The 20530-nt window shown below is 35.7% G+C and overlaps 1 protein-coding gene across 2 annotated transcripts in view; it reads right to left on the bottom strand.

The window, feature by feature from the left end:
• The window catches only part of OBSL1 (obscurin like cytoskeletal adaptor 1), a 1518259-nt gene that overhangs the window by 183488 nt on the left and 1314241 nt on the right, over positions 1-20530 (bottom strand). The gene's annotated exons all lie outside the window — the stretch shown is intronic.

Raw genomic sequence — 20530 nt, 5'->3', positions numbered from 1 at the left:
TTTTATTTTACATGTTTTCAAGTACTTCAGCTGATTTCTTGTGTGAGAAAAGCAGCAGATATTGACTCTGGTGGACCAATTGCCATTTTGAATTTAATTTAATTTATGTGGGAGAATAGGGAGTGGTTAAAATCCCAACCTGACATCTCTTGGGCCAAGGATTCAAGCCAATCTCTGGTCACTGACTGTAGTTTCCTTCATCTTCCTGTGTCTGCATAGATTTCCTCCTGTCCCCCACAGCAAAAAATGGCTAATTGGCTAGTCTAAAGTGTCCCTAGGTATTGCATATACCCTTATCGTGACTGGGTCATGACAGAATAGTGTCCATGATGATCAGTTTACTTATCCTGATAACCACTGAGCATACCTCTCAACCTCTAGTATAAGAAATCGAGACAAAGCCATATGAAATGAGGGGTATAAATGTTCCAAAATAGAGACAGTTTTTAAATATTGCTCTTATAAACTTAGAAAGATGATAGAATAATAAATTTTCATTATCATTAATTTTCTGGAGTGTGAAGTCTGAAATTCAAATGTCTGTCATTATTTTCTGACTTCAATCCTCAATGAGTTAGTAACAATTTCCCAGAAACTAACATTTTACGAGGAAGAAAAAAGGCAAAGTAAACAAGTGCAACTGAATGAAATTACGTTACTCCAGGCTTTATGTGCAAACAACTAACATATACAATAATTCATATTACTACATTTAGACATTCCTACTATGTATTTACATCTCAACAGACATTTTTGTTGGCACTAGTCTAAGGAAGCATGATATTTATTGCACAAAAAATTCATAGCTGTTACTTATTGTACAGGATGCTGTTTTAGCATCAGTGCATATTGCACAGAAATAAGATTCTACTCTTTTAGAGTAATTGCACAGTGTATTTAAGACCTTTTAAAGTTATTGCACGCAAATATGCTTCTCACATGTCATATTAACTACTGTCCCTGATGTCAAGCGAGATATTGCTATTGGAGTTCAGCAGCCTGATGGCCAGGGCATAGAAGCTTCTGCTAAATCCGGACATTTTGCAATGTATGCTATGATAATGTCTCCCAGATGTTTGGAGCAGGAAAATTCTATATGTAGGGTGAGTAAGTCCATGACTATTTTCTGGCTCTGTGGATACAACGAGACTGGAGCAAGTATTGAATAGATGGACCTTTCACCACTCTTTGGAGGAACTTGGGGTCCGGGGTGGAGCAGTTAGCATACCACACTGTAAAAATGTTTGTCAGGATGCTCTGAATTGTACCCCTATAGAAGGTCATGAGAACAGGTGCTGGTAGATTTGCTCTTCTCAACCTTCACAGAAACTATAGGCATTGCTGTGCTTTCTTGACAATGGCATTTGTGTTCTCAGACCAAGACAAGTCTTCCAAGATGTGCACCCCAAGAAACTTGGTGTGTTTTACCCTTTCCACTCTTTCCCCATAGATTGTGAATGGGCAATGTTTCTTATGGTTTCTTCTGAAACCCAAAATTACCTCCTTGGTCTTTATTCACATTGAGTATCAGACTGCTGTTACCACACCAAGTTATCAGTTGCCTCACCTCCTCTCTATCGCCTGTATTTCCTCCTCATTGCTGATGACACCCACAACTATGGTATCATATGCAAGCTCGATTATATGATTAGAGCTGTACTTGGCAGTGCAGTCATGAGTTAGCAGAGCGAACAGCAGAGGGCTTATAACACAGCCTTGAAATACACCAGTGCTGAAGGTGATACTACTTGAGGTGTTTTTTCCTACACATACTGTTTGTGGCCTTTCAGTAAGGAAGTCCATAATCTAGTTGCACATTGCAGTGCTGATGCCTAGTTGAGTTAGCTTCTCTATCAATTGCTGAGGTATGACTGTGTTGAATGCTGAATTGAAATGAATAACATGCGCACATAGCTGCTGTTGTTTTCCAGGTGGTCCAAAGATAGATGGAGTGCCAGCAAAATAGTTTCTACCATGGATCAATTTAGTTTGTACGCAAATTGTAGCAGTTCCAAGGATGACAGAAGTCTGGATGTTAAGTTTTCCTTGACCAGCCTTTCTAGGCACTTCATTACTATGGAGGTGAGAGCCACAGGGCAGCAGTTGTTGAGGTCCTTTGGTGGTGACTTCTTAGACAGAGGTATTACGGTGATGTTCTTGAAGCACCTGGGAACAATGGCCTATTTCAATGAGGCATTGAATATGTCTGTGAGTACATTTGTCAAAACCCCAGCACAGTCTCTTAGGACCCTTCCCAGAATTTTACCAGGACCAGCTGCTTTTCATAGATTTATCCTCCTCAGAGTTCTATGGACATCAGTTGGATTTAGGCTAAGCACTTCTTCATTCTGGCTTGTTGAAGCTTTCATTAATTTTGTGCTGTTTTCTCCTTCATACCTGCTGAAATATATATTGAGCTTATTCAGGAATTCAGTGTTGTCCTCACACTGAGAAGAAGTGAGCTTGTAATCCATTACGGCCTGAATTCCTTGCCACAGTCGCCTCATGTCCTTTTCTTCAGAGAAGTGATTTTGGAGTTTTTGACCATGCCCCCTTTTTGCCTCTCTCACACCTTTTTGAAGGTTCGTCCTGGCGTGCCTGAGCTCATCCTTGTTTTCCTCCTTGAAGGCAGCTTTCCCTACTTTCACCAGCTCATATACTCTAATTGTAAGCCAGGGTATCTGGTTGGCCCATGTGATGATGCACTTGTTGACTGTTGCATCATCTACACATTTGGATATGTAACCCAGCACAGACTCTGTACTCCTCCAGGATGGTTTGCTGATTTAAAGTGGCTGCCTTTCAGAACATATTCCAGTCTGTGCTTTCAAAGCAATCCTGGAGTTCTGATACTGCTTCCTCTGGCCATACCCTTACTTGTTTTTTGGAGGGCTTTACTCTGGTTAGTAATGGTCTGTACGCTGGAACTAACATGATGGAATATGGTCTGAGTTGCTCAGGTGTGGATGAGGCAATGCCTTGAATGCCAGTTTAACAGTGGTGTACACTTTACCAAGAATTTTCTCACCCCTGGTTGCAAAATCCACATGTTGGTAATAGTGAGGAAGGACTGACTTCGGGTTGGCCTAGTTGAAGTCTCCTGCTATTATGTGCACATTTTCTGTATTCCGATTTTGCAAATCACTTATCTCCTTGTATAGGGTAGCCAGTGCCTCATTTGTATTAGCACTGAGAGGGATGTATACAGCTGTAATGCTTACACCATTCAAATCCCTTGGCAAGTAAAAGGGTCTGCACTTTAGCTATATAAACTGCATGTTTTCAGAGCAGTGATGTAAGGCAAAAATATGGACATTCTGCAGAAATTTGGACAGCTGAGAGCTATGCCAATGAGTAAAAAGAAAAAAAAAGAACTGTGATAGATATGGAAAGTACAGAAAACAAGTAGGTGAGGGAGCTACAAGAGGCCATACAGCCAGTATGAGTGCAAAAGTGCTGCACAGACATTATCTCCTTACGGGGTTCTGAAATATAGTTTCACTCCTAGAAGGTCACTACCTGAACACATGGAAGTAGTTCAAAGATAGGTTACTCAACTGAATCAGATGACAATGATACTGCAGCAGAATTACAGGTACTTTACTTTGTTTTACTTACAGTATAACTAACAAGTGTTAACAAGTGTTAACTTTACCCTCAATCTGATATCCGTCCAAACTCCACATGTCCCTGAGAATCTTACTTCCCCCCCCCCATTGTCAAAGAGGAACCTGTTCTGAAAGTGTTATCTGAGATCAGAAATACTTATTCCATGGAGTTTGGCAACATACGTGGTTAATTAATAAACACCATGAAGTATGCCCTTGCATAAGTTCTACTCAAATGTTTTAACTTAAGTCTATCTATAGGCTTTGTCCCTGTGGTTAGGTAGACTGGAGTGGTGATGCTCCTCAAGAAAGTTGACTCTGTCACTGACACAGGAAATTACGGCCTCACCAGCCTGATGAGCCTCCTAAGTAAAGCCATGGAACATATAATTGACCTCTTATACTCTGATATCAGAAATGTTATTAGACTTGACCCTCATCGATTTGGAGTTTTCATAGAGGTACAATTCGGCACAATGAGTCTGGTAAATGTCTTTGAAAGTCTTAGACAGACTGTAGGTAGTGATCCTGCTATTCACACTGCTTATCCTGATCTGGCCAAGGTGTTCAGCCAGGTACTCCATGTGGACATTGTAAGTAAGCGAGATGCTTTAAAACTGATCCCTGTGTAGTTAGGTGGTCAGCGAACTAGCTAAAAGACAGAGCACATACTGTGAGTGGCAGGTGCCCTATCCAGTAGTATGAAGGTAATGAGTAGAGTCCCTCTGGGCTCCATGTTAGGATGCCCCTCCTTTTTGGCATTTAATCTTTTGGTTTACAGACTGAGAGTCACGACCTTTGGCTACCTACACATGCAGATAACTACAAACTGGCAGTTATTGTCAAGCTTCCTGTGATACCTCTACCCTCCAACAAGAATGTCCACTCAAAATACACGAGATACTGAAATGGGCTGAAATTAAATATGAAAAGGTGGAGTATTGTTACATTTGGAAAACAATCTCTCCCATCAGTACAGCATATCGCCAGTACCCCACTACAAAATGAAAGAGTAGTTGGGTTTACATTTCTCTGTCTTTTGATTATCTTGTGAAAACAGTACTTGGACAAATCTTTCTAACTAATACTGCCAATTGCCAGGAGAATATCATCCAGTTGTAAAGAAATCATCATTCCCTTGTATCAAATATTGATAGGGCCACTTATTGAGTACAGCGACTCCTGTGGGATGTACCTCTCTAGATATATAAAACTAGTAAGACCACAAAAGTTCCTTGAAGACTGAGTTACTGAGAGACCTGGCAGCACTATGCCTGCATCTAGAGTCTTATAGAATGTTCAGAGGTATCTAGGCATAAACTTCAGTGCTAATATAAACCCAGTTATCCTGGACCTTGTGTATCTCTGCAAGTCAAATAATTCCACTGATACCAGAAGTATGTATATGAACTGTCACCATCAAATAAATAAAATGCATTTCATGAGCATTTTCATCAAAACAGCAGGAAAGTATTTGTTTTCTGTTGCATTTATAGTTGCCTAGTGAATTATAAAATACATAAACCATATAGCTCTCTGTTTATTTTAAGTACTATTTTTTTTATTCAGCTTTACTGTACTTCAATTTTTGGTTAGAAAATATATTCTGCTGTGTTTATACAATGACCTGGCCGTTCCTGCATTGCTGTAGTGTCTCTAATATATGAATAAAGCAATAACCGATGACATGGTGTGGTATATTGAAGATTTACCCATGGTCGGTGTGGTTTAATAAATGAAGGCATCCATGGGTAAATCTTCAATATACCACAACCACGGAGTCGGTTATTGCTATTATACAATTACATTATTTAAGAAAAAAAATACTTACTTTTCTTAAATAATGTCTTTGTATAACGGCGGATTACTGTTCTTCTGCCGATTGTGGTATACTGCTTCTTCGTTTTGATGTACTGCGCATGCGTATGGGACTTTCATTCCCACGCATACTCAGTACATCAATGCTTTGAAACAGAAGCAACGGAGAAAAGAAAGTCTCCATTGCTCCGCTTTCTCTCTCTTTTTTTTAATTGTAAAAAAAAAAAAAAAGGTTTGGGGCACTTTATACCAATGGAAAAAAGTCTGGGCGACCGGACCTTTTTCCATTGGTATATTTACAATGGGCATGCTGATTGGGCTGGGCCAATCAGCGTGCATGTTTTCGAATAGTAATAGGGAGTCATTGTATAATTAGTATTTTACAATGCTTTTTGTAAAGGTTTCTATTGTCTTACAAGTCTTCAAGTTATTTTTTGGTCAGGTGTTAGCTTATAAGAACCATTGGTTGTGGTTTACTGGCAAGGAATTGAACTGCTTCTGTGTACAGAAAGTAGGTGTTGTTTGGCTGAATTCCAATCTATTTTTTTCCCTGCTGGGATACACAATGCAGCATTTTAAGTGTTATTTTTTTTCAGTTTTGCTGTACTTTATTACTCTCTGATTAAAAACTTTTCTTCAGTGTTTATACAGTAGTCAGGCTGTTACTGTATTGCTAAAGTGTTTCTGGTATCTGATTTAGTGTTTTCCTCTACTTTGTCTTATAAGTTTCCAAGCTATTTTTTTTAAGAGTTAGCTTCTTAGAACCTGTGGTAGAGGCTCTTTGGCAAATAATCAAACTACTTCTGTATGCTGGAGATATGCATTTTTGGCTTAATTCTTAGCTATTTTTTTTCTGTTGTTGTTTTCCTGCACAGATATACAATGCTGAGACAGGCTGATTTTTGTCTTAATTCATAGGCTCTAGAATGCCTTACAAGAGTACATAGTCTGAATCAATAAAGTTGGCATTTTGAGCTGATTTCTTATCTAAAGGAAAGCAAAGCACCTGTTTTCTGTTGCACTTAAAGCTAACTAGTAATTTATACAGTTTATGTGCTGTTGTATTTAGTCTTACTATACTTTTTACCATTTTGTAAAAAAAAAAAAAAACAATTTTACTGCATTAATACGGTGTTTAGGCTATTACTGTATTGCTTAAATGTTTCTGGTAGCTGGTTTAGTGTTTCCTCTGTGATTCCTAAATTTTGCTGTTGTCTTATGTTTTCTAACAACTTTTTCCTCAAGCGTTTCTCAGTGATAGTGGCTCAGTGGCAGGAAATTAAAACTGTTGCTGTATTCTGAAAAGTAGGTGCTTTATCTGAATTCATAGCTAATATTCTATTGATTCTTTAATTTTCCCTGCTGGGATAAGCAGTCCATAGACAATGGGCAAACTATACATCAATACCCTGACTGGACAAGTAATACCCACTGAGAAGAATGAGTCTGCCACTTCACGGCTGCTTATCAAGCCGCCGTGGAGCTTGGACTGAGGAAACGGAACAGCCGCCAGTATTTTATGCTCACTAACCAGCGCTTTTGCTGTTTAGCGAGTGTAAAATAAAAAGAGAAAAAAAAATGTAGCATGTGTATAAGAGTGTATGCATGCATGTAAGTAAGACAGAGAGAGAGAACGATTGTGTGTGTGTGTGTGTGTGTGTGTGTGTGTGTGTGTGTGTGTGCGTGTGCGTGTGCGTGTGCGTGTGCGTGTGTGTGTGTGTGTGTGTGTGTGTGTGTGCATGTGCGTGTGTGTGTGTGCGTGCGTGTGCATGTGCGTGTGCGTGTGCGTGTGCGTGTGTGTGTGTGTGTGTGTGTGTGTGTGTGTGTGTGTGTGTGTACGTGTGTGTGTTTATGTCTGCATGTGTGTGTGAATGGATGCATGAAAGCAGAGAGACTGTGTGTGTGTGTGTGTGTGTGTGTGTGTGTGTGTGTGTGTGTGTGTGTGTGTGTGAAAGAGAGAGAGAGAGAAAGAGAAATGGATGGAGAGAGTGAGAGTGATGTGCGGGTGAATGCATGTATGTAAGTGGAGGAGACTGCCTGTGACAGAGATTGAGAGAGAGTGAGACTGAATGTGTGTATTAAAGCAGAGGAGACTCTGTGTGTATATGCATGTGTGTGAAAGCAGAAGATACTGTGTGTTTGTAGACAGAATGGGCTGTATATAAAATTGTTGTTTCACTTGCTTATTTTTTTAAGCACTATATTATTTTTTATATATATTTGATGTAAAAAGCTTCCTCAAACACCATTAACATATACTACAGCAAGTTTGAAACAGTAGGTGGAGGAACTATTTTACATTAAAAATATAAAAAAAAAATAATATAGCACTTAAAAAAAATAAGCAGGTAAAACACAGCAATTTTACAGTGAAACATTGTCTAAGTGCAATAATGGCCAACAGGGTATGTGTTAATGTATAATTAATGCCCTTTCAGGGGTGTAGAGGCCCTCTCCCTGCGGTGTCGGGCCTCATAACACCCCTGGGAAGACACACACACCCTGTCAGGCATTATTGCTTCCTTAGCAGCCTGCTTAAAGTAACCAGAAGACTCAGCACCTGCACTGAAACTACTAAAATTGGCATTTTTAACTGATTCCTCATCTAAAGAGCAGGAAAGTACTTGTTTTCTGTTGCCTCATGAATTATACAGTTTAATTGCTATTTTATTCAGTTTCACCATACTTACTGCTTGATTAAAAACAGTGGTCCAATTATAGCATTGCTAAAGCGTTTCTGGTATTTGATTTAGTGCTTTCCACTACTTTCCTTATTTTGCTGCTCTGTGATGTTTTCAATCTAGTTTTTGTTACGTGTTTACTTCTAAGAACTAGTGGTAGTGGTTCTATTACTGAGATTTAAACTGCTACTGCCTTCTAAAAGTAATCAATTTTTTTTGTTAAATTCCTAGCTAAATTTCCGATTGAAATGGGATGTTTACAAATGACCTGTTAAGGTCACTGCAAGGGGTTTAAAGTATTACACAATGAAGAGACTAGCTTAGCCAGAACAGGCTTATACTTTATCCTGAATGGTTTGTCTGTGTGGCCTTTTTACCCTTTAGTTTGGGTATTATTTGGGATATTTTCCAGGCACCTTAATGTTTCTGGACATGAGGCTTAGCCTTAAGCTCTGTGTTTCTAAAGTATAGTCAACCAATCTAACTATGCTGTGCTGACAAGACCAAAAAAGGGCAAAACATGGCATGACTCCAGTTAGTTGGAGCTTGACTTTATTGGTCTGAAAATACAAGAAAAGACTTCAAACATGAAAATTCACAGATATTCAGAGGCCATGTAGCTGAAACACTGATATGTCCTTTAGGGGTCATTTGCATACTGTATATCCCATTGGCCTTCACTAACAAGAGGTTTAAGGTGCACAGTGAAGAGGTTAGTTTAGTTTGGTCTTTCCTGGGGTTGTTAAATAAATGGCTATATTTGGTTACAGCCTGAAACATTATTTTTCAGGCTGTAAATAACCGTGAATGCTCATATGAGCAAATGTTTTCAATGTGGAGTTCTTACCTCCAGCATTTCTATAGGATCATGGTGCAATGGAGCAAAGGAATTTGCCTTTACCAAGCTGTTGTGTGATATTAGAGATGGTAATTAGTAGGATGTGTGTGTGTGTGTGTGTGTGTGGGGGGGGGGGGTTCAGGATGGCTTGCCCCTCTGCAAAAAATGATTAATTTTTGTTTCAATCATTTTAGATTTGATCTAAAATGATAGCTCTTTTGATGGTTGGCATTTCAAGTGTTCAGTGTTTGTTATACTTATATAGGCACAAATTACTGCAATGCAATACATGTAGATACTTGCAACCCACCAATGGCCTGTTCAAGTCTTTCACAGGTATTAGTACAGAAGGGATACAGTGCCAGCAGGTAAAAACAGCTACTATAGAACTTTCACTTCCTTGTATGTGCTTACATTTGATGACTCAAGCTTACTCACAAATCAAGATTTGGGAACGGACTCAAAACTACTGAAACGGTTGTGTATGTTTTTATTTACATTTACTGAACAGGACACAACTCACTTTAGTGAGGTCTCAAAGACTTCAGTGTGTTTATAAATATGTCTGGGTTAAACAAAATTCCTCTCGCCTACTATTTTAGACAGTACACTTCCATTTGCTAAGGCTTGTGTTTTCTTCTCACATTTTAATGACAGGTTCATAGGTAAATTAGAAGTTTTCCTACTTGCCCATAGACGTGTGTGTGTGTGTGTGTGTGTGTGTGTGTGTGTGTGTGTGTGTGTGTGTGTGTGTGTGTGTGTGTGTGTGTGTGCTTGAGAGAGAGAAATGCAGTGGACTGAATTGCCGCACGGTACTGGTTCTTTGTGTTATGCTCACTGATTTTCTAGAACAGGCTTCATCACCTCCATGATGCTAAATAGGATAACATTGTCCTGGAACATGACTGAAATAATCACTTCAATTTATGCTGTCACATTTGTCATGCCGTAAATAATCACTTCAATTTATGTTGCCACATTAGCCCTGCCATAATAATGTTATTAAATGAGTTTTTAATGCCTTGCTCTTATAAATTGCTAGAATAGACTTTGGACCACTACAATTCTGTAAAAGATAAAATGGATTATTGCAAAGGGGATGGATGGTTCTTATAAAATTAATTTTACATATGATTATACAACTGAAATACTGCATTAAGTCCATAAAAAAGTTCCTTATCCCTAACTATGTTTTGCTGAGTATCTTAAAATTTAATATTATTCAAAACAGGAAAATGCTGGATATTGCTAAAATAATCCATAATAAATATTGTTGATCTTAATTAACATATGGAGGTGTTGGGTCATTGAATGAAATCAGCCAAATAGACAAATTCAAATTATCTGAGCAAAATGATTTACAAAAATATTACATACATTGCCGGCATTTTTAAAAATAATTACTATTACTTTAAGTCAAGTTTTTATCAGCACTGATGTGTATTGATCATGGGGTTATAAGGGTTAATTTGTTGCTAGATAATTCTGCCAAACTGAAATGTAAACCAATGCATAAAAGTTTAATTACAGATTATATGGAAGCAAAACAATCACTATGTAAAACTAACTGAAGTGATGTGTTCAGTGGAAAAACTATAGATGGAATTTGAAAAGTTTAATAGAGAAACTGTTTGAATGCAAAATAAATAAAATAAATAAAAAAAATAAAAAAATGTTTAACATCAGGATCTAGACATATAATGTCAAGGGGATATATTTCCATAAGAACAAGATACATGATTAAGCTGAGAAACAAGGAATATAAGAAATGGAAGAGCGGTCAAACTACAACTTTGAAAACCGAAAAAAAAAACACACTGGACAAACAAATTAAGCATAGTGTGAGGCAAGATTAACAAAAATTTAAAGAAAATTTTTATAAAGATATTGAGCATAATAGGAAACCTTTTCATAGATATATAAGATATGGAAGGAGTAAAGACATACATATTGATAAACTGTGTGCAGGTTCTAACATTTATTCTCAGACACAACAGATTATAGATATATTTACAAACTCTTATGCAAAACAGTTTGGCTCCACAAATGGATTGATAAGTTGTCCCAGTGACATCCAGGTAACCTCAGATACTAGAATCAAATTAGATTTTATTGAAAAAGAACTGCACAAACTGGATGCAAGCAAAGATCATGGAGGAAACAGAATTCGTAATAATGACCTGAAAATATTTCAGCAAGAACTTACAGTACGATTATATCTATTATTCAATAGGTCATATAAATATGGGGAGATTCCTCAAGATTGGAGACATGCGCTTATTAAACCTGTCTTTAAGGGAAAGAGGAGTAGGACAAACCCCAGAGTCATATAGACCCTTAAGTCTACTTTTATGTTGTGGAAAAATAATGGAAAAGGAAATATTGGATAAACCATTGTCAGAATTGGAAAGCTTGGGACTTGAAACCATATATCAGCATGCATATGTTGAAAATAGATCTATTACCACCTGTAATAGCATTATAATAACAATATAATAACAGTTATGAATGAAAAATTGTGCTGTGATGTAATTTATATAGATTTAACTTCAGCATTTGACAGGGTCATACATAAAACACTGATCAATAAATTAGAACAAGTAGGTATTGATATACTCTTGATAAGATGGATAACCGCATGACGTACAAATAAGTCATGGCAAGTATCATATAGCAACTGAACAGGTAAAATTCTTGGTTACAGTCAGAGTGTCCCACAGAGCTCTGTCGTAGGCCCTCACTTGTTTAAATTGTATCTTGCAGACCTAACTTTTTCATCTCAGGTGTTCTACAGTCTATATGCAGATGACCTGAAGTTGGGTAAACTGATTACATATGTTACAGATAAGGCACGTCTGCAAAATAACGAGACTAAATTGACCATTTGGGCACAGGAGAATAATATGCTGTTAAATATATCAAAAACTAAGCATATGAGATTTGAGAGACATAAATTGAAAGGTGAATATTTAATACAGCACACAGTGAATGAAACTGTAGACTCATTTATGGACCTGGGTATGTGGGTAGATCCAGCTTTGAGTTTTTCTAATCATATCAACCAATTGGTTAATGATAGTTATAGAACTGTAGGTTGTATAAAAATATGTATAAAGTGTAGGAAATCAGAAATGATGAAGTCATTGTTTGTTAGTTACATTAGACCCAAACTTGAGTATGGAATAACAATATAGAGACCTTATAAGAAAACAAGCATGAGTAAATGGTAATGAGTACAGCAGAAATATATCAAGGGCATCCATGGATGTGAAAATATAAGTTATTATGAAAGACCAAAAATATCTGAACTTGTACAGTGTCTCTTATAGGTATCTAAAAGGAGATCTTATTCAGGTATATAAGACATTTAGAGACAACTACCTCTGGGAATGTTTGGGGTTATCAAAAAGTAGTATAGAATCATCAGAAAACCTACGTAGAAGATTCTATAGGAATGAGAAGTGTACTAACTGCTTCTCAGAGAGAATAGCTGATGCATGGAACAGGATACCAAATTACATTAAAGCAAGTACTAGTTTCAATATTTTTAAGAATAGCCTGGACACTTATTACGGGATAAGTGGTTTGGTATATTGTCAAACTAAAAGGGTATTAATGCCCGTGCTTGAAATATTAGTATGTATGCATGCATGTATATTTCTGTTTTTAATATCTTCTTGTATCCCCATAATGTAGAAGTCTCAAGTTATTCTTTAAGATGTATAGAACATTTTGTTAATGATTTCCTAGGAAAACAATTTCTAACATAAAATGAAAATTCTCCATGGAGATGCCATGAGAATCACAATATGTTTTCAATATAGTTTTTATCAAGAATCCCCTTTTTTGGTGTCGGAGTCCATACAAAATCAAAAGGAAATGCCATTGCAGTTTCCACTACCTATCAAAGAAAGGTTGTTGAGGAGAGGGACAAGAAACCAGCAGGTAAGAGGAAGGAGTGTTACGCAAGGCAAAAGGAAGTTACAGGAAGAAAGGGTGAGTCCTTATACTATAAAGAAAGCATTCAACAAGATAAGAACTTAGTAGTTAATCTGTCAACACATGTTTTAACGGTCGATGAAAAGAATGTATTGCAAAAAAGACTATCTTTTATACCTGCTGCGGATAGTGACATTACTGATCTAGTTTTAGACTTAAAAATTTTTACAAGAAATGTTATGCTTAAAATGATGTTTAGAAACGATTTACAGGATAATATGTTTAAGAAACCTAGCTTATTTATACCTAAGCAACATTCACTCATTAATGCATTTGAACAGATGTGCATGGATGAATTTTATAAAACATATTATGAACAGAAAAGTAAGCAAGCTAAATCTAAATGGCATAATTTAACAAAGAATGAATATAAAGCCTTATTAGATTAACAGCATAACCCTTATATTGTAATTAGACCAGCAGATAAAGGGGGTCAAATAGTGGTGCTAGACAAACATGTATATGAAGCTAAAATGTTGGAAATGTTAAAGAATTCACAATTTTATGTATGTATTAGTCATATAGAAGTTGAACGAATGATGTTTAAAGTTAGTAGTAAGTTAAAGGAACTTGAAGGTTTAGGACTTATGGATGAGAATCTATTTAAATATTTTTAAATAATTAGTGCCACCATTCCTATTATTTAAGGTCAAGCAAAGGTACACAAAAATAAAAATAATCCCCCTATGAGACCTATTGTAGCTGGTAGGAACTGGTGCACTGAGCTCCTATCCATTTACTTAGAGAAGAAATCCCCTTCTCAAGATATCCAAAGTTATTTTAAAAGATACAGAACACTTTATTAGGGACTTTTATTCACTGTATATGAAAGAAGGGCAGGAAATAAGGAAATGCTTATTAGTTATACTAGATGTAGTATCATTATTTACAGTCATCCCTAATGACATAGGAATTAAATACATTATTATAATGATGACTGAGTCAGGTAATTATCTTACTAATGAAGTGGAATTAATACAAGCCTCACTATATTTGTATTAGAAAGTAATATATTTATGTTTGGAGAAAGTACTTACTGGCAAAAGAATGGTGTAGCGATGGGTACATCGTGCGCAAATACTTATGCAAACATAGTAATGTCTGTATGGGGAAATGAGTATATAGAAGAAGGAGCTTATAAAGATCAAATTTTATTCTTCCGCGGGTTTGTGGATGGTCTCCTTCTCTTATGGAAAGGTACTACAGAACAACTAAAAGAATTTATAGTATATTTAAATACATCTACACAATTTCTTAAATTCACTGGAGTTTATTCCCAGTATGAAGTTAATTTTATAGATATTAGTTTTTAAAGAAGATGATAATAAAATAAGTACCAAGATGTACAGAAAAGAATGTCATGTTAACAAGCTGCTAAGTAAGGAAAGTATGCATCCTAATTTTATATTTAAGAATGTTGCACAAAATCAATTTTACAGAGCTTCCAGATTAAATGTTAAGAAGGAAGATTTTAAGCATCAGATTAATGTTACTAGGAATGAATTAATGGAAAGAGGTTATAATGAATTTGTTATTGATAGGAATGTAAATCAAATAGAAAAACTGAGAGAAAATAGAGCTAGGCCATATTTCTCAGAACCTCTAGAACATTCAGTTGATGTAAGAAATAGTAGTAAAAATTATGAGGTTAAAGATCTAAGACTATGTCTTAGTTATTCTAGGAACATTAAAAAATATATGAATATTATAAATAAATATGGAATATTTTAACCACAGATGAACAAATTAAAAAAAAAATTAAGTCCTATACCACAATATACATTTAAAAATAATCTATCTCTAAAAAGAAGACTATGTACCAATAAGGTAATAAAAGCTCCACAGGAATTAGTAGGAACTACACCATGTAAACAATGTAACTGGTGTAGTTATATAACAACAGAAATAGAATATAAATACCCAGATATGGCCAAGGTCTTCTATATGAGGGTTAATGCTGACTGTAATACAAAGCATGTAGTCTATTTAGCTAACTGTCAGGTATGCAATAATTTCTATGTGGGAAAAACTGACAGGCCCTTAAAAGACAGAATAAGAGAACACATATACCACATTAGAAAAGGTAGTAATTTTAATGCCCTAGCAAAGCATATAAAAGAAACTAATATGGAACATAATTCTAAATTTAGAGTATTAGGGACAACTGATGTTAATAAGAGAAAGGGGGATATTAGAAATAAGACAGAGAAGATGGAAGTAGAATGGTTAGTGAGGCTCAGGGCTAATGTAGGACATGGTCTCAATGATGTGATTCCATTGAGACCAATTTTAAAGAATAGACCTTTACGTAGATAATGTATGCTTTTTGTAACTTACTACATGTTCTTTATATATATTTTTATAGGTTTTTTTATATACTTGTTAGTATTTTTTAGTGTTAATGTAGTTTAATATACATATTTAATGTTTTTATGCGAACACATCTAGATGTATTAGTTTGTGAACCACCAATATAGTGTAATATGTTTTTAAGAACTAATTAAATGTAATGCCATTTGATTTATAATGGGTGTGCTAACTAAGGTAATTATACACCTGAAGAAGCCTATGGTGAAAGCGCTTGTGTTTGTGTGCCATTAAAGCAGTCTGCCTTTGAAAAAAAGCTGGAGCCTTGTCTTTGCTTAGTTACTTTTTGCCTAGTTATTCTGTGGATATTTAGCAAAGACACTTGGTTGTCATTGGTATATTTTTTCTTCATAAGCATGAGTAAATGGTAAAGAGTACAGCAGAAATATACCAATTGTATCTATGGATGTAAAAATATAAGTTATTATGAAAGATCAAAAATATCTGAACTTGTACAGTGTCTCTTACAGGTATCTAAAAGGAGATCTTATTCAGGTATATAGGGCATTTAGAGACAACTACCTCTGGGAATGTTTGGGGTTATCAAAAAGTAGTATAGAATCATCAGAAAACCTATGTAGAAGATTCTATAGGAATGAGAAGTGTACTAACTGCTTCTCAGAGAGAATAGCTGATGTATGGAACAGGACACCAAATTACATTAAAGCAAGTACTAGTTTCAATATTTTTAAGAATAGCCTGGACACTTATTATGGGAACAAGTGTTTTGGTATATTGGCAGACTAAAAGGGTATTAATGCCCGTGCTTGAAATATTAGTATGTATGCATGCATGTATATTTCTATTTTTAATATCTTCTTGTATCCCCATAACATAGAAGTCTCAAGTTATTCTTTAAGATGTATAGAACATTTTGTTAATGATTTCCTAGGAAAACAAATTCTAACATAAAATGAAGATTCTCCATGGAGATGTCATGAGAATAACAAGTTGTTTACAATATAGTTTTTATGGCCAACTATAAGTGTGGGTTTTATTCAATTGTTTGAAAACTCAAAATACTGAAATCCAAAATGCTACAAACTCAGACAATTTAAAAAAATGTGAATTTGCCCTTTCCCTACTGATATACAAACCCATAGTTGGTATACATATATATATATGTATATATATATATATATATATATATATATATATATATATATATATATCAGGGGTTGTAGGGGGTGCAGTGGGGCTTGACCATCCTACGTTTAATACGTTTTCAATATTTTATATACATAGGTAAAACTTTAAAGTTATTTAAAATCAGTACTATAAATGTAAATTTAGAGAATTTAACCTTTAAATATACAGGAATTACCTGACATTTTATATTACCAGATTTTATATTTGTAACCAATCTTTGTTATGATTATTTTGAAGATTAAATTCTTGTCAATCAGGTGAAGATAATAATCTTGTTTTCTAGACATGTGATAAAGTAATGTAAACCTTCTACGACATAAACATTGTATTAGCATGCATGGGCTACATAAACAGTGACATAAAATATATTCGATGAAAAGAAAAGAAATCAAAACTGAAGCAGTAAATAGTTTAAACAAACCCTTGACATGATTGCAAGATGGCAAAGTAGTCCACTCAATTATTTTCTTTTAGACAAGCTTTTCACTTTATTCCAGAGTACCTGATTAGTACTAATTTGTATAGCTATTAAAAATATGTAAAAAGCTTTGTTTAAAAACAATAAACAATAATGATTGAGAATCAGACTGTCAGATGAGGACTTTTGCCTTATTAAATGCTTGGCTCTTTTAAATAAAGTTTGTGTACATTGTTAACTTATTAGAAATATAGATATAAAAACTAGGTTAAAAACAAATTGTGAATGCTGTACTATAGCTAAGATCAGATTAATTTTAAAAGTTATTCGGTTTATTTCTTAGTTTAACAATATATCAAGTAAATATCTCTAAGCTGACTTATAAGTGTCATTGTCATTCAACAAACCATTAGTTGTAGTTTTTAGCAAATATGTCTCAATATTTGGGAAGACAAAACATCAACTTTGTCACCTTCTATGACTTTTTATACAGCTCTAGGCTGATTAAGTGGTCAGAAAAAGTTCAATAATTTGTTGCTTGATACTTCTTGTTAAAGAATAAGGACATTGTTTGGATTTTATTCAGTTATCTGTGTTGCAAAATCAACTTTATTAAACATAGTTTATCTTCAGAAGTAAAACAATACTCATATTAGATAAGATTTCCTTAAATTTATTAAAGATGATGTCATAATTTCATAATCAAAGATAAAGAAGAGGAAATGATACCAAGCTATTGAAGTTATTTACAGTTCCAAATATAATCTCCAGTTTCGTGAGTTATTTCATATAAAGTGGAATTTTGGATTTATACTATTGAATTTAAATTAGACAACCAAAAGTATGCAATATTATAAATAAAATGAATTAACTCATCGATGCTGAAGGTGAACATTTTGATGCCACATCATTTGTAACTCTGTGTTTTGCCTTTATTTAAGATGCACTGACTCCAAAGTTGGTGTATATAGAGCTAGGGGGTAAAGTCCCTACAAGGATATGCAGGCAGTGCAGCCCTGCGCAAAAACACAAGCAAATCTGAAGAATTTTTATCCTTGCAATTTTGAAAGACTGCCTTAAGCAGACTGTTTGCTGCTTAAGTGTTATCAGTGTATATATTTATGAGTAAGAATACTCAGTTTACAACTACAGAAGTTTTCCATTTTGTTAAATAAAATGGAATAATCCATTCTGCCAGCTCAGCAGGGAATAATACAATCAGTGGTTTAGCATAAATACATTATATTCAAAGCTAGCGTAAAAACATTGTTATATACAGTGCTGAATGTAGAAAATAGTTTTTAAGCTCTGTTACACTGTAGGGTCTCAAGTAACTGTAGTTTCTAACAGGACCATATCTGTACTATGTGTCACACACCTACAGAGTCACAGTACAGTTACACATCTAATTGTACTATGGATGTCACCCGGAGAGTTACAATACACGTGAACACCTATCTCTTCTAAGGGTCATTCACCTGCAAAGTTACAGTGCAAGACTATGTCCACCTGAACTATAAGACAGTCACTTACAGACGTAGAGATCAGGATTGCACCTAAGCATACTGCAGTGCTTGCAGTATAGAACCAAGCTTTGCTGTACTACAGGTGAGTCATGTGCAGAGTTATGGCACAGGTGCATCCATACCTACACTACTGGTCAGTCACTTGCAGAAATGCAATACAGGTGCCCCCTTTTTCTACCCTATGGTTCAGGCACATGAATTGTTACAAGACTATACCCAACTGTAATACAAGTTGTTCTCCTGTAGAGTTACAGTACATGTGCACTGTACTATTGGTTACTCCCTTGCAGAGTTACTGTACAGGACAACACTTACCTTTCCCTATGCACCTAAAATTGGATATGGAAATAATAGTGCAGACATTACAATTTAGCTGTTCACAGTTTCAAAAAAAGGCTGATAGGTATCGTTATTCATCCTGGGGCTGCATCAGTATGTAACTTAATCTGCCATGAAAGTCCTTTATATTTAATCTTATTCTCCCATGGCCCTCTCATTGGGTTATAAAAGAGCTGTTCAATGACACAAAAATACAATTTCTCATGTTCAAAGATTCCAGTTGTGCTTATAGTATCCCTTCTTTTCCTTATCTCATACAAATGTTCATATGTCCATTCAATAAAGCTTCTCTGTTTTTTCCACACAGTACAATTGGCACTGGTCACAAAAGCCTAGATAAATGGCATCTGCCATCCCACAATAATACCTTTCTTTAAACTCAAACATATGTTCACATGTTTTCAGTCTTAAACTATTGCATTCATAAATGTTATTACTACTATGCAAAACTCCCACATTTCCTGGTTCCCATATTTACATTAAGGGCTTTAGTGTTTGAATGTACCCACATATTTCTTGTCATCTTTCCTTTATGTTTTGATAGCTACTAAACAAAAAGTTGGAATTCTCCCCTAAAATGCCTCTAATGTCATTAAAACTTTCAAAAACCTTCCAATTCATTATCACAAGTGACTGTACCAAGAAACAATCAGCACTATATTTGCAAAACAGAGCTTTCATAATCTTTGTTAATAGGTTGATAGGTTCATAGGTGTTTACTAGGCTAACAACTACAATTGCCTTTTTAAGCATATCCATGCATCCTAAATCTCTGACAAGTTCTGTTACCCTTGATAATTGTAAGCAGGGGCTTAGGAGATGAAACATTTATAAGCAGAGGTCTGGGAGATGAACTATTTACAGGCTGCCAGTGTTAATTAGAGACATAGGTGCCAAAACCAGAGATGCATTTTCTGTTACCAATCCAATTGTCCAAGTTACACTAGAATTGGGTTAGGGATGAACTCTGTTTCACGTGGATGGAGAACCTGTTCCAGAGATGGGGTAGTCTGTGGGATACATACCTGTCTCTCTAGGAGGCTCTATTTATATCATGGGCATGGTTTAAGTATTTAGAAGGGTAATTCTGGTGGTGTTTGTTGTGTTGATATGCAGGAGGCCCATCATAGTGGGGTCTGCCAATGCCCTGTATGTCAGGCATAGATCTCCCCTCAACAGCCTGTAGAAGAGAGAATACAGGGATAGGGCACTGAGACAGTGATCATACTGTTCCTAGTGAGTCATTTTCCTAAAATTAAATAAGTGTGAATTCATCTTTCCTTTTCTAGATCCCACTTCTTACTTTATAAAGGGTCCTTCAGGGTAGCCTTCATCCTTAAACATATCTTCAAGAAACTGAATTATTTCTTCAGGTCAGAATATAAAGAAATATTTAAGCATAACTTGACCAGTGGATGAGACATCAAACATTCACCCCGGGTCTGGTCACCATGTCTCATATAGCAAAGGCAGAGAGTAATACCAGTGCAGTGGTTAACATTGTCACCTCACAGCAAGAGATTCTGCAGTTTGATTCTCATTTAGGATGCCTTCTGTGTGGAGTCTGCATGTCCTCCCTGCGTTCGAGTGGGTTTCCTCCAGGTACTCAGGTTTCTTCTCACATTCCAAAGACCTGTTTCTAGAGCATTTCTCTCTAGGTCTCCTCTGAAAATAGGCTCTGTCCTAGTCGGACTTTCCCAGTCAACAAATGTTAAATAAATAAAACTAACAAATAACCCCCACACAACCTCTAGAAATTTCCTAACATACTGTCCCCAATAAATGCC

Source organism: Protopterus annectens, chromosome 2.part0, assembly GCF_019279795.1.
Source record: "Protopterus annectens isolate FY-2018-M chromosome 2.part0, PAN1.0, whole genome shotgun sequence".
NCBI classification, from domain to species: domain Eukaryota; kingdom Metazoa; phylum Chordata; order Ceratodontiformes; family Protopteridae; genus Protopterus; species Protopterus annectens.
This window is presented reverse-complemented; position numbering and strand designations above follow the sequence as displayed.